The sequence below is a fragment of the Myotis yumanensis genome, unplaced genomic scaffold (assembly GCF_028538775.1).
Source record: "Myotis yumanensis isolate MYYU_CA2020_CCGP unplaced genomic scaffold, mMyoYum1.0.hap1 SCAF_1, whole genome shotgun sequence".
Classification (NCBI taxonomy): Eukaryota; Metazoa; Chordata; class Mammalia; order Chiroptera; family Vespertilionidae; genus Myotis; species Myotis yumanensis.
In genome coordinates, this window is record NW_027223752.1 from 29081372 (window position 1) to 29095867 (window position 14496).

The 14496-nt window shown below is 48.1% G+C and overlaps 1 long non-coding RNA gene across 1 annotated transcript; it reads left to right on the top strand.

Moving 5' to 3' along the window:
• Window positions 1-10470: 10470 nt before the first annotated feature.
• Window positions 10471-14107, top strand: LOC139002146 (uncharacterized). Its single transcript, XR_011470127.1, has 3 exons — window positions 10471-10604; window positions 11197-11403; window positions 13827-14107. It is a non-coding gene; the product is annotated as an uncharacterized lncRNA (long non-coding RNA).
• Window positions 14108-14496: the final 389 nt, after the last annotated feature.

Sequence of the window (14496 nt, forward strand, 5' to 3'; positions counted from 1 at the left end):
TCCCTGCCCGGACAGGAATTTCCTGGCACTCTGGGGTATTTCCCCGCCACTGTACCTAGAGTTAGAAGAGCCCTTCAGGGAAAGCAGAGCCCTCAAGAAACAGGGGCGTCAGATAATCAGCTAATGCTCTGACCCCACAGGCAATTTCAATCAAGGGCCCGATCACAAACCCGAGTTGGATTCGATTGGTGATGCCACACTCAGGGCAAGAGGCCAGCCTGTTGTTTGATAAAACAAAAGAAACAATAGATGTTGACAGAACAGTCCAGCTGTGCAGAAATATCCAAAATAAATAAGCCCAGGAAGAAGGAGGAAACTGTGTGGGTTTTGAGGAAGTTTAAGCGAATGTGGCGATAGACACCCAAATGAATTTTCAGCTCAACACTTGGGGAGGTTTTGCCCCTATTGTTTGGGTAACTGTTGAAGCAGGAATCTGGAACATTGTGACTAATTGGAAAAGAGACCTTTTAGCCTTTTGCCATTTCATCAGGCTTTTATCTCCCTAATAACTTGCTTGGCTGCCAGGGCTCCTGGATTTACCCTAGATCCTCTGATTTGTGATGTAACAGGAGCTTCTCTTCATTGTCCTTCGGGGCTGTGTCAGGACATCCTCAGCTCCTCATCTGTCAAGTGTGGGGGAGGGAGCGGGCAAACACAGCCAACCGGCCAATGTAGCTCAGGCCTGGACTTACTGAGCTGCTCTCATCATTGTTCACTCCCACCTGTGCCTTTTCTCTGGGGATCCTGACACTCTTTTTAAATATATATGTATATATATATTATTGATTTTAGAGAGGAAGGGAGAGGGAGAGAGAGATAGAAACATCAAGGATGAGAGAGAATCATTGATTGGCTGTCTCCTGCACGCCCCCTACTGGAGATTGATCCCACAACAGGGCATGTGCCCTTGACTGGAATTGACCCTGGACCCTTCAGGCCGCAGACTGATGCTCTATCCACTGAGCCAACCCGGTAAGGCGATCCTGCCACTCTTTATAAGAATCACATCATTGACGCATTTAACAAATATTTACTAAGTCTCAATGGGCCAGGCACTGCGCTAGCCACTACGGATAAAATGATAGATGAAACAGACACCCTCCTGGCCCTTGGGCAGCTTGAGGAATAGTGAGGGAGACATAATTCGTCAAATAACCACACAGAATGGCAAAATGTATCTGTGCCACCTGAGTGAAGCCCTTGGGACCAGCCCACCTGCAGCAGGACACCAAGGAGGACACCAGTCTTGGCCATATTGGGCAGAATTCCCCAGCCAATTCCTGTCTTAATTCCTGACCCACAAAATCATGAGATATGATAAGTTGGTTGCTGTCTTACACACACACACAAAAAAACTAAAGTTAGTTACATCTGTATTAAGTATCTAAAACATTAAGAGAACATGAAATAGAAGGAATGAGCTATATTTCTAGTTAGCAAGCCAGACTTAAGGTAGATTTAGATATAAGAATTTAGGGCTAAATGTCTTGGCCTCCAAAATCCTAAAGCTTAAAGGAGAGTCCAGGGGTGCAAATTCTCAACCTACAGTGCTGCAGAGACCCCCATGGTTCCTCCTACAAAACCTTGTGTCACTGACGAGCGCCCTCTTTTGGCTTGGGGTGCTTTCTCCAGCCATGCTGCAGCTTGTAAAGGGATTTGTAGAATATGATGTCCATTCCTTCATCAAATGTGTAGTGAGCACACAGGCCCTGGGGATACAGCCTGCCCTCTGACACAGGCTCCCTACCCTAAGGGGCTGACAGTCACTTGAGCTTCCTGACATCTCTCAGAGTGTAGGGCCAGCTTTATAACTCCCGTTGGATAGATAAGGAACTGAGACGCGGATAAAACGTTGCTGTTATTGATAATTCAGGACTGGGTCTTAGGACTCAAGGAAACAAAGAACCTCTCATTAAACATTAAATTGGGCCCAAATTTCTCACCCTCCATAGCCATACCCTGCCTCGTCACCCTCTCTTCCCTAACCTTGAGTTCCCTCCAGCGTGGAATATCACTCTGTGGCCCCCTAAAACCACAGAACCCCCCTCACACTCTTGTGGCCCCAAATGCCCTCCCTGCCAGGTCATCTATGCAGTCACTGTCCTTTCAAAGTCCACCTCTGGTCTCCCTCTTCCCTGAGACCCTCCCGCTCTCCCTGACATCTTACCCTCTGGCAGCCCAGGTCCCCTCACATGCATTTGGGGACGTATATCCAGGCAGGCATCTCATTGTATGCCCTGTCACATCAGGGACATGGCCTTCCGAGGAGATCAGACTGAACCCTTTGGGTTCAAATCTCGGATCTGCCACCTACTAGTCCTGTGATGGGAGGAAAGTGATGTCCCCTCAACTCTGATTTTCTCATGGGGACAACATGGTAGTGATTCCTACCAAACAAGGCTGTTCTGAAACCTAAAAGATGTGTTTAAAGCACTTGGCACAGAGTAAGCACTCAGCACCTTATATGTCTAAGTTGTTTAACATGTTCAACTTGGTCTCTTGCTTAAAAAGCAATACAGGCCCAGCCGGCATGGCTCGGTGGTTGAGCCTCAACCTATGAACCGGGAAGTCATGGTTCAATCCCCGGTCAGGGCACATGTCTGGTTGCAGACTCCATCCCCAGTGAGGGGTGTGCAGGAGGCAGCCGATCAATGATTCTCTCTCATCATTGATGTTTCTATCGTTCTCTCTCTCTGAAATCAAATATATATATATATTTTAAAGCAATACAGACCTCGAGGCATCTAGGACAGCCTTAGACGTGTGCAGGGAGATATAACCCGGCCACCAGGTGGAAACCAGGGCTGATATAGGAGGCAAGGGGCCTAAAGCCCACAGTATTTTTAGGAACCAATGGACATGTTTTAATTTCTTTTTTAAATTGCAAGAAAATATAGGGTGTCTCAAAATTCACGCAAGATTTGCAATTCAATTCAATTGCAAATCTTTTTTTTTAATATTTTATTGATTTTTTACAGAGAGGAAGAGAGAGGGATAGAGAGTTAGAAACATCGATGAGAGAGAAACATCGACCAGCTGCCTCCTGCACATCTCCTATTGGGGGTGTGCCCGCAACCAACATACATGCCCTTGACCGGAATCGAACCCGGGACCTTTCAGTCCGCAGGCCGACGCTCTATCCACTGAGCCAAACTGGTTTCGGCTCAATTGCAAATCTTGCGTGATTTTGGGACACCCTATATATTTTATGTCAAAAAAAATGATGTAGATTTTAATATACTCGCCATTATGCCAATGCAATAATAAAATATGATTTTTATAGAGGAAAGGGCACACAAAGGCCAAAGTGCTTACAGCCCATGAAAGTTATAATAATGAAGAAAGCCCTCTGCTATTTAAAAAATAAAAATGGGGGGAATAAAATAAAATATAAAAAGAGGGAGGGAGGGCAAACAACTGCAAAAGAACAAGGAAATGACTAGGTGTGTGTAAAGGCTCCTCCCAACCCTAACATCCTTCAGTTTCGCAAGTTCCTCTTGTCTCAACACGGCCGGGATCCCTCACAGAGTCAAAGGTACATTTCCTAACGCTATCATAATCTTTTAGCAGATCTTGTTCCCCAAGAATTGTGTGTTTTAATCTAACATTCATGCATGCTGTCTTTTATCTACTTGGTCAGTTGTCATGCCCTTCAGTGGCCGACAGAGGGCACAGCGACTCAGCCTTAAGCTTGGGGATCACAGTGGCCTGTAGGTGAGAAAGAGGCTGTAGTTGGAGCATCCTGGCTCTCAGAATGGTCCAACAGCACGGGAATCACCAAGTGCTTGTTAGAGATGCAGAATCTTGGCCCATACTCTAGACCTCCAGAATCAGAATTTGCATGTTAAGAATATCTCCAAGTAATTTACATATATATAAAGTTTGAGAAACACTAATTTAAAGTTTTTAGTTTTGGAAAGGGAAGCCTGCTTCCTCAGGAGAAAAGGGGAATGAGAGAGGAACTGACTAAGGCATCCCTCACAGTCCCCAAATCTCCTGTTCCTTCAACCAATCAGCCAGCACCAATGAAGACGGAGGTAAGCCAGAGGAGAGGTGCAAATGCATTTTACAGGTCACAAATGAAGTGGCTTATTCTTCTGCTGTTTCAATAAATGTTTATTGAGTGTCTACTACGTGCCGGCCATCAAGGACACAATAGTGAGCAAATTAAAAGGTGCTGGTCCTGCTGCCCTGGAGCTTTCAGCCCAGGAGGGACACTAAAGGGTGCATAATCACAAACATACACAACTACCAACCCTGGCACTGATATCCGGGTACAGAGGAGGGCCTGAGAGAGGAACAGGAGGCAGCGGGCTGGGTTATACCGAACGGTCAGGGAAGGCCTCTGTAAAGAATCGAGCTTTAAGCTTGAGATCTGAAGGCTGACTAGGAGTTAGCCAGAAAAAGAGTAGAAGTTCCTGGCAAGGCAAACAGTATGTACAAAGGTCAGGCAACGGGGAGAAACATGGCGCCCTCAAGGAACTGAAAGAAGACTGGCATCGAGTGATGCAACGTGAGGCTGAGAGGAAGGCAGAACGCAGCCTGGAGAGGGCCAGGGACAGAGGACACAGCTCCACCTCAGATCTCACACAGCAACTGGCACATGCTCTGTTTCCTGGGGTCCCTGCTCCAAACGGCCCCCATGAACATCTCGCCCCTGTCCACTGAGTTCCCGTTCTCCCCCACAGCCCACTCTCTCCTTTGCTAACCTTGCCTCGCCCTACCCACCATCAACCCCTTCTTTGTTACTTGTCCACTTCTTCCTGCCCCTCTCCAGCGACAGTCTTTCCCGTTCACCATTTAAACCTGCCCCAGGCATCCCCCCAACTTTCCCAGGCAACCAGACCTCAATTTCAAGACATCTTCCCTGGAAAAAGACAACCTGTAAATCAGAAACAAGCGCTGTTTACTAAGGGCTTATCACGTGCCGTGTCAGACACCACTTGACACATTTTTTCACCCAATCCTCACAACAGTCTTATTGGATTACTACTATCACTCCAGTTCTACAGTTGAGGATATTGTGTAGAGAGAGCAGTTTCTGCAAGATTACACAGCTGGAAACTGGTTGAGCCAAGGCTACCTTCCAGTGGTACCAGGGACTGCACACTGTACTACTCTGCTGGGAACATTTTAAAAGTATTTTTTCTTATTAAAAAAGCAATATGCATTTGCCCCCCCCCCCAAAAAAAAAAATCAGAAAGTAAAACAAAGAGAAAATAAAAACACATTCCCTCCTCCACAGAGACAACCAATATCAGCACCTTCATGACTCTTTTTAAGCCATGATTCTACCCTTGAGTTCGGTTCCAAGTGCTGAAAACACGTGTTTGAAATGAGGGTCCTAGATTCTTCTGTGACCCCCAAACAGGTCCTCAGGTAGGTGAGTCCAGGTGTTGGAATCCCTGGTCAACAACTTAGTGCAGAGCCTGACCTGCGGGGAGCAAACCATTCCTCGTGGGTCACAGGGGACAAGAGCTGTCAAGTGGAAGGACCATAAAAGTGACTCCCAACATGCTTGGGATTGCAACACCCCGTTCTTGGGTTTTGCAACCCTCCTTCCCCTTCAGAAAGAACGCAAAGGACTCCATAGAGCATTTGCATATTCCATTCAGTACTTTTCCACATGTGCCGCTGAAGGGAATTAATTTGGCTTTCAGACTGTCATACCCTCCTTCCCCTCACCCATTGGGTAAGCGCTGGCAATCAAGCTGGGTTGCCCTCCATCAGGGCTGGGAATGGCAGCTCTGAGAAGCTATTGCAGGCAGGTTCTGCTATGGAGGAGGCCACACAAGGCCTGGTCGTCCAACTCCCGGGAAGGATGTCTCAGGGCCATTTACACACACACACACACACACACACACACACACACACACACTCAACAACAGGCTTCTAAGGCCCACGCCCTCTCCTGATAAAGTCCCCCATCCTGGGAAGGAGAGCAGGAAGGGCCTAAAGCTGCTGGCACCAGACCCACTGGGTCCACACCCTCAGTGCAGCCCTTGGGCAGAAAATGTTCCTAGAACTAATGTGCAAGTCAAACCATTTCTGGTTTCTTCAGATGCCATGATATCTCGTCAAAGCCCAGACCCAGGGCCTGCTCTCCTACTCCAAAGCTCTGTGACTACAGCTGGTCTCATTGCTATTCAATATGTTCAATCTTTCTTGAAACATGGAAGATTTTAAAGATCCTATTCTCCTTTATATGTGGCTCTTCTCATTGATAATAACTATAGGTTCTGTTTATTTTTAAATATGTATTTATTGATTTCAGAGAGAAAGGGAGAGGGAGAAAGAGATAGAAACATCAATGATGAGAATCATTGATCGGCTGCCTCCTGCACTCCCCACACTGGGGATCGAGCCTAAAACCTGAGCATGTGTTGCCAAAACCAGTTTGGCTCAGTGGATAGAGCGTCGGCCTGCGGACTAAAGGGGGACAGGTTCGATTCCGGTCAAGGGCATGTACCTGGGTTGCGGGCACATTCCCAGTAGGGGATGTGCAGGAGGCGGCTGATCGATGTTTCTAACTCTCTATCTCTCTCCCTTCCTCTCTGTAAAAAGTCAATAAAATATATTTTTTTAAAAAACAACAACAAAAAAAACCTGAGCATGCGAATCAAACCGTGACCTCCTGTTTCATATGTTGACACTCAACCACCGAGCCATGCCGATCTGGCTATAGCTTCTGTTTATTAAGCTCCTTCTATACCAGGCATTTACAAGCAATGTAATGCACACGGCAGTCTTTTTAGGGAGACACAATTATCCCCATTTCTCAGATAAGAAAATGGAGGTTCCAAGAAGCAGAGTGATCTGCCCAAGGTCACATAACTGCTCACAGAGACAAGAGCCAACCCAGACCTGACTGACCCCAAAGCTCATACACTGCTCTGGGGGGTCGGTGCAGAAGAGAACGGAGAGATCATATAATGTCCCCCTATTCCATTAACATGACAGCTAAGCTGAAAAATTCATTTACAAACGGTTATATAGCACTTACTATGTGCCAGGCACTATTCTGGCACTTTGCAAATTATCAACTCCATTTTTCCTCATCATCTCACTATGAGATGGGTACTTGTGCTTACAGATGACAAGACTGAGGCACAGAGAGGAAACCTGCCCAAGGCCGCACAGCCAGTGGTGGCATCTGGATCTAAAACTGGCTCCAGAGCCTGTGCTGCCTCTCTGATCCCTGGAGCAGAGGCTCCCTTTCCTAGTTTTTCATCCTGTGACTCTCCCATGTCGCCACCTTCCTCCTCATTCCTCTGAGAGTCCACTTCAAACTTCCTCACCCCTCCCTGGGTGGTGGTGGTGGTGTTCCCTTGTGAAACTGCTTTGTGAAACTCCTGATTGTGCAAGGCTGCATTTGATTAGATCAGTATCTAGATTCCCCCAAAGAACTTAGAGTTCTGGAAGGGTAACTGAAGCCAGGGCCTAGAGCTGCTTCTGTAGAAATTAACCCATTAATTAAGCACTTAATCAGCTTATTGAGAGCAGTTTTTGTCCCCGGCCCTGTGCCGGGCACTGGGAACACAAAAGATGCACAAGACATGGCCCCAGGCTTCAAGGAAACAACAGTAAAAACAGCATGTAAGAGGGAGCTGTGTGCTAGGTCTGTGTACAACTGTATTTCAAAAGACACATAGGAGAGGAGAGTCAGGAAAGTTATGAAGGAGGTGGAATTTGAAATAGAATTTGAAGAGAGTGGGGGGAGGCAGGGTTTGGCTAGCAGGCAGGAAAAAAGCAGCCCAGACAAGGAGGGGGAAAAACAGAAGTGTTTTCTGCATCCAAATCGACCAGATCATAAGAAATGAGAGAGAGAGAGAGAGAGAGAGAGAGAGAGAGAGAGAGAGAGAGAGAGAGAGAGAGAGAGAGAGAGAGAAATTATCTTCAGCCAAGTTTTGCTGTTTCCAACAGAGTAAACAAAGAAAATCTTTTTCCCCAACCTGCGCCGCCAAGATGCGGCTTCTGAAATTCGAGGCGCTCTGCCTCACATGTCCACCAGGGGGCAGAGCTGCTGCTTCTGCTGTTTTAGCTCCAAGTTGGAATCAGAGAGGAAGGTGGCGGATCCCAGACCCCTGCTCGAATCAGCCAGCTGGGATGGCCCGAGGCAGCAGCAGACAGCCCTCTCGGTCTGAGCTGTCCTCATATTCAGCCTAAAAGTTAGGCAAGAAATAGAACATAGACTGTAAGAGGAAGCTGAGTGAGACCGAAAAGGAAGACAGAGACAATAGAGGCATTCCCCCAAAGGCTCTAACCATTATGTACCATTAAAAAAAACAAACCTTCCAAAGATGAGTAAAGGGATTTCCATGCGTTCGGACTAAGCAAGCCGTCTGCTGTTGTCTTGGCTGAGAAAAGCTTAGTGCAAGACTTGGGTAACTGTGAAAAACGACCAGCTGCTGCTAAGACTGATGTCAGGACAGCTGAGTCTCTGGATAAAGGTGGCCATTCCAGCCACTGTACGGAGGAATGCTTGTAGCTTTGAGGGTATACACCTCCTGGCCATCACCCCACGTCCTGGTGTTATGCTGTGGGCTGTGTAGGGCTGCAAAGGTGCCTAAAGGAGCCCTGAAGTCAGTACTGATTTTTACTATACGCCCCACCAGCTCAGCCAGGCTCTAGGGTCCTGAAGCCACAGAAACCAGAGCTAAGGAGCACCTAGGTGAGGTGGAAGGGGCACTAGTTTGAAGTCGGAGATCCTGGCTTTTCTTGCGCTCTCCCTCCAGAAAGCACGCCCATGCCTTTGCCTTCCCCCCTCTACCCCCGCCCCCGCTCCCCTCGGGCAAGTATCTCCTAAATTCTAAGGGCCCCGTGAAGATTTGCAACCAGGGGAGCAATGGACAGTGGGAGCTGTCCTGGACTAAGCCCCTAATCTGTCTCCCAGCTCCCTTTGCTCTGACTCTCCAGTGAGCTGACAGCAGTCCCACCAAAGCTAATTTCTTTCCTATAACATTTCTAGAGCCAAAGCAGCCCCATCCAGGCTCTCTCCTGTTGCTTCTTCTATCCTAAGCCCTACCTAGTTTCACTGTCCCTGGCTTTAGTAAGTAAATAAACAAATACTCCTGGCTTTTATCTGTCTTTTCAGCTGTGCTGTGCGTGTTTGGATGGGTGAACCAACTTCTCTGATCCTTAGTCTCCCCATGTGTGAAACAGAAAGGCTGAACTAGAGAATAGCCTCTGAACTTCTGAAAAACACACATTCCTTTGGCCAGAAGAACTGAGGGTGTGAGGGAAGGGGGCACACGACTGAGCAGCTTGAAGGATTAACCCCAACCCCTTCCCTTCCCCCCGAACCACCACCCCCCCCCCCCCCCCCCCGCAAGCGGGCTCCCCAGAGGGAGGGTGGGAGGGGCGGCTCCCGCAGTGGCCACTGCGACACTTCCCGCCCCACCCCCGCCCCCTCAGGCCCGCGGCACACGCCCACGGCTCCCTCAGACACTTCTGGAATCTCGCCGGATTCCTCCCAGGAATGCTTATTGCCCTTTATCCCTGCAAATCGCTTTACATCAGCAACCTTGCGGCACGATTATTAATCATCGCCATAGTCCTCCTTCCGCCTGTCAAAGGAATTGCGGGGGTCCGGATTTATGGAGGTGAAATCCGAAGGTAATTTGCCAGTGGTTAATTCAATGATCAGTTAACTAAAATTAATTAAGCGCCTAATATGGGCAAGCCGCACAGAGACACACAAATCCAGTTACTATGGGGTCACAATTGTAGGGGTCCTCAGCGAACTGCACTGACATTCCATTATGTCGGGGGGGGGGGGGGGGTTAGAAGGTGACAGACGATCTCCCCGGACAAGTCTGACCGCCCTGCCCCCGCCCCCCCACCCATTTCCCACGCCGGGGAAGGGGCAACGACCTTCCCAAGGTCACTCATCCCTCAGGGGGCAACAGTGACCCCCAAACCTCGGTCTGCAAAGCTTTCCACTGCGCCGAGGGCGAGAATCTGAAGTTCAAGCCGATAAAACAGGAAACGGAGTTAGGCCGGGGGTGGCTGTTCCCAGGATTGCTGGGCACCGAGCGTGAAAACCATGACCCCGGCTCACCCACCGGGATCATTCGAGACAGTCCCAACCCCTGACTGCGGCCTCCCAGATCAAGGGCCGGTAGAGACCTCAGCGTCATCCCCCCGCCGCCCGCGTCCGCTCCCGGTCCCTCGGCGACGCCGGGGTCCCCGGGAGGGCGAGGGGCACGGGGCACGGGGCACGGAGCCAAGGTCAGCCCTCCACGGGGGCGTGTCCCGGACGGGGCGGGGCGGGAGTCGGTTCCCAGCCGCCACCCCTTGGGCGGTGCGGTGGCGGCGCCAAATAAGGGCAGAGCGGAAGCGGCGGGCAGACGTCACGGCGCCGGGTGCGGGCCGCGCGGCGGGGCCGGTGACGGGAGGCGCTGACGGCGCCTACGTGTCACCATGGAAACCAAACAGTAAACAGAGGATTCGGGAGCTCCTGACGCTGCCTGACCCGACGACCTGCCCTGGAGCAAAGGGCCAGAAGCTGGGGAGGGCGGGGAGGAACCTGGGCCTAGCGCCGCTTCCGGGAGGTCCCCGGGAGTCAGCTCGACCTGTTGCAACCCAGGAGCCAGCAGGGACAGGTCAGGAATAGAAAGGAGCGCTCCTGGATGGAAAGCCTGCCTGGTTTTTGTTTCGTGTTTTTGTTTTTCTTTTGTTTTGTTTTTGAAGAGTTTTCATTGGCCTCCAAGGTTGTTGGGGATATTGGTTTTGCTTTGTTTTTTTGTAACTAGTGGCTAAGAAGTCAGGCTTTGGAGCCACGGTGCCCGGACTTCAACTCTAGCTCCGCCACTCTGGTTGGATGATCTTGAGCAGATGACAGTCCTGTGCCCCGAAACTTGTTTATCTAGAAAACAAGGAGAATAGCAGGACTTCCCTGCTAGCGTTGTATTAATGCATTAATATAGATGTGTGTGTAACTGTCTAGCACATGTTTTAGTCCTACAATGAACAATTTTAAAAGAACTTCCCACTCTAAAGTTAGTATTACGGTTTCATAAAAACGGTTTCATAAAATACTTCACGTGTTAACTGAAATGGGCTCTTACCAAATAAAAACATTGCTTGTCTCAGTTTGCACTGCTTCGTGGTTTTAATTTTGAAACACAAAAACTCCAAAGGGTATATAGACTAACAGAACTTAAGGACCTCAACTTCCGTTTCTTTGTCTTTCAGGTCACTGTGCTGTCTTCTCTTCAGATCTGCTGTTTAAACACAGTGTTGTGTGCTACCAGAGTCAGACACTGCATTCAAAATGATCACAGCGATTCTGAACCACTACAGACCTTTAAAGTGAAGGCACATAGCAAAGTCCTTGTGTTGGGAACCAGCTGTTTGTGTAACTGGGAGTTTACTTCCATGTAGAGTACATTGCTTTAAATGGTAAGTAATTTTTAAATGAAGCTTACATATACATTAAAAAAAAAAAAAAGTTCAACAGTAATCCCAGCAACTGTTTAGAACGTAAAACAAGATTTTTTTCAGAAGGGTTTTGTCACTTCTAGAATTGCCAATTTATGGTGTTTTACTACTATGTTTAAATTCTCAGCAGGTGTTGTGACCCCTTGTGGATGACCAACCCTAGGGTGACCCCGTAACTCCTGCCTCCTGGTGTCCATGCCTTTGTGTGGCTCGGTGGTTGAATCATCAACCTGAGCACCGGAGAGCCTCGGGTTCGATTTCCAGTCAGGAGCACGTGCCTGGGTTGCAGATTCCATCCCTGGTCCTGGTTGGGGCACAATGGGGAGGCATCCAATATCTCTCTTTCAATCTTCCTCTCTCCTCCCCTCCCTTCCTCCCTCCTACTCTCTCTCTCAAAACCAATGGAAAAAATATCCTTGGGTGAGAATTAACAAAAAAAAATTTTTTTTAAGAAATAAAAGAGTCATGCCCTTAGATATACAAGGAAATAAAGTCTGTCAACAACCAGAATGAGCTCAGAAGCAGACTCTACCCTGTTCAAGCATCTAGCTGAGAACGCAGTTTGGCTAGCACCTTGATTGCAGCCTTGTGAGGCCTTGAACAGAGGATGGACCCACAGAGACTGAGAGACAATGAAGCCTGCTCAGCGTGTGGTAATTTGTTATACAGAAATACAACGCAAATCCACCCTCTCTGCCTGCACCTGGGACAGACGGGCTCCTGCCTCCTGGCACTTGGCATACCACTGCAGCACCCCATACACGGCTCAGGCCTGCCACCCTAAGGGATGCGCTATGGGTCCTTCAGTGTCTTTCCTCACAAATCATTAGATATTGTCAGAGTTTGAAAGCTGGAAAGGGAGTTTTGAGATTTTTGAAACACACTCCTGATTTTTTTAAAATATATTTTTATTGATTTCAAAGAGGAAGGGAGAGGGAGAGAGACATAGAAACATCAATGATGAGAGAGAATCATTGATTGGCTGCCCCCTGTACACCCCACACTGGGGATCGAGCCTGCAGCCAGGGCATGTGCCCTGACCAGGAATTGAACCGTGACCTCCTGGTTCATAGATTGACGCTCAGCCACTGAGCCACACCAGCCGGGCCCCATTCCTGGCTTGGTAGACGGAGGAAACAGTCTCAGAGGGCTTAGAGTCTTACCCTAGGTCACATAAATACATATTTAGGGGCAGATTTGAACATTCTAGCAGAGCAGTTAAGCACTTTGGACTTTATAGTCGCAAAGAGCTGACTTCGAACCTCAGATCTTCTGTTTATCAATGGGGTGACGTTGGTTAACTTATTTAACCTTTCCTAGATCATTTTCCTGTCTATAAAATGAGGATCCTGATAACATCTGCCTCACAGGATTGTTGTGAGGACTAAAGGAGAGCATCCATTCAACAAAAAGTATTGCACACCCATTATGTGCCAGTTGCCAGAAGTGAAATGGTTAGCAGAGACTGTGGTCCCTGATATAGCTTTGCCTGTGAAGTGCATAGCTCAGTCTGGCACAGAGCAAGCACACATGTAAAATGTTAGCCATTATCAATATTATATTCTAGGGCTCCAGGTTCTATTCCAATCACATGCCTCCAGGCAAACTCCATAAATTCACAGCATAGAACCTCTTTGTGTAATTCCAACTGCCTACATCCCCTACCCACCCCCCACCCCGAGAAATTCCATAGGTATCGCTAACTCAACATGTCCAACCCAGAACTTACCGTCTTATCTCCCAAACCTGCTCTTCTTCCTATAGTCACAAAGTCGTTGGTGAAACCACAAGCCTCCTTGTGTGTCAAGCATGGTAAACCCGGGAGTGAGCTTGAATTCCTCCCTCACCCTCACCTCCCACATCTACTCAATCGCCAAGTCCAGACAGTGCTACCCCCTAATTACCTCTTGTTCCCTCTACATTCCCACCACCACTGCCTTGGTTCAGCCTACACACAACTGAACTAAGTACATACCAGGCTTTTCATGCTCTGGCCACAGCTATCTCTTCTTGACCTATCTCCAGCCCCCTCCACTTTGATGCTGTAATATTGATGCAAATGAAATCAGATGTACGTATGTGGTGCTCTTTAATTTACATCTCCCACCGTCTCCTCCCCCACCCCCACAGTTTATAGTCCAGCAAAACCAAGTGCATTGTTTTACGAGTCTGTGTCTTTATAGTGCTTTCCCTCTGCTCTCTGGAACCCCTCCAACTCTCACTTGCTCATTCCAGTGAACTTTTGAAGCCCAGCTCAAAGGTCCCTTCTCAGAGGCTCCCTAGAGTTCATCCACTCCCTCCTTTGTGCAAAACCTGCACCTCGTGTTAATTTTCATTGTTACAGTATATTATGATGGATATGTTTATGTGACTTTCTCCCTCAGACCATGAACTCTTTGAGGACAGGGCTTTGCCTTCCTCGCATCTGAATTCAGCACCTGACATATAGTAGACACCCAGGAACTTTTATTGAATGAAATGAAGCCCATGCTTGCTCCAGAGGGTATGTATTTTCTCCCCTGAAACCCACACCTCCCTAAATTATAAAGATAACACATAATAGCTAACACTTTTATCATGCTTTTGTGTGCCCAGGCACCATAATTTAGCGCTCTATACATGCTAGCTTCTTTAATGCTCACAACAACCCCAAGAGCTAGGTACAATTATGATCCCTTTACAGATGGGGAAACTAAGGTGGCCCATCCAGGAGCCAAGATCCCAAGCTGAGTCTATGCCAGCCGTGGGCAAACTACGGCCTGTTTGAAATGAATAAAACTAAAAAAAAAAAGACCGTACCCTTTTATGTAATGATGTTTACTTTGAATTTGTATTAGTTCACACTAACACTCCATCCATGCTTTTGTTCCGGCCCTCCGGTCCAGTTTAAGAACCCATTGTGGCCCTCGAGTCAAAAAGTTTGCCCACCCCTGGTCTATGCTATATTGGATCCAATTCCTCAAACCCAGGTTAACTACTCATCTTGTGTTGATAAGTTTAACTGTGATGACAGTTTCCTGATTGACTAAAAAGACTGAAGAGGAATCATTGCTT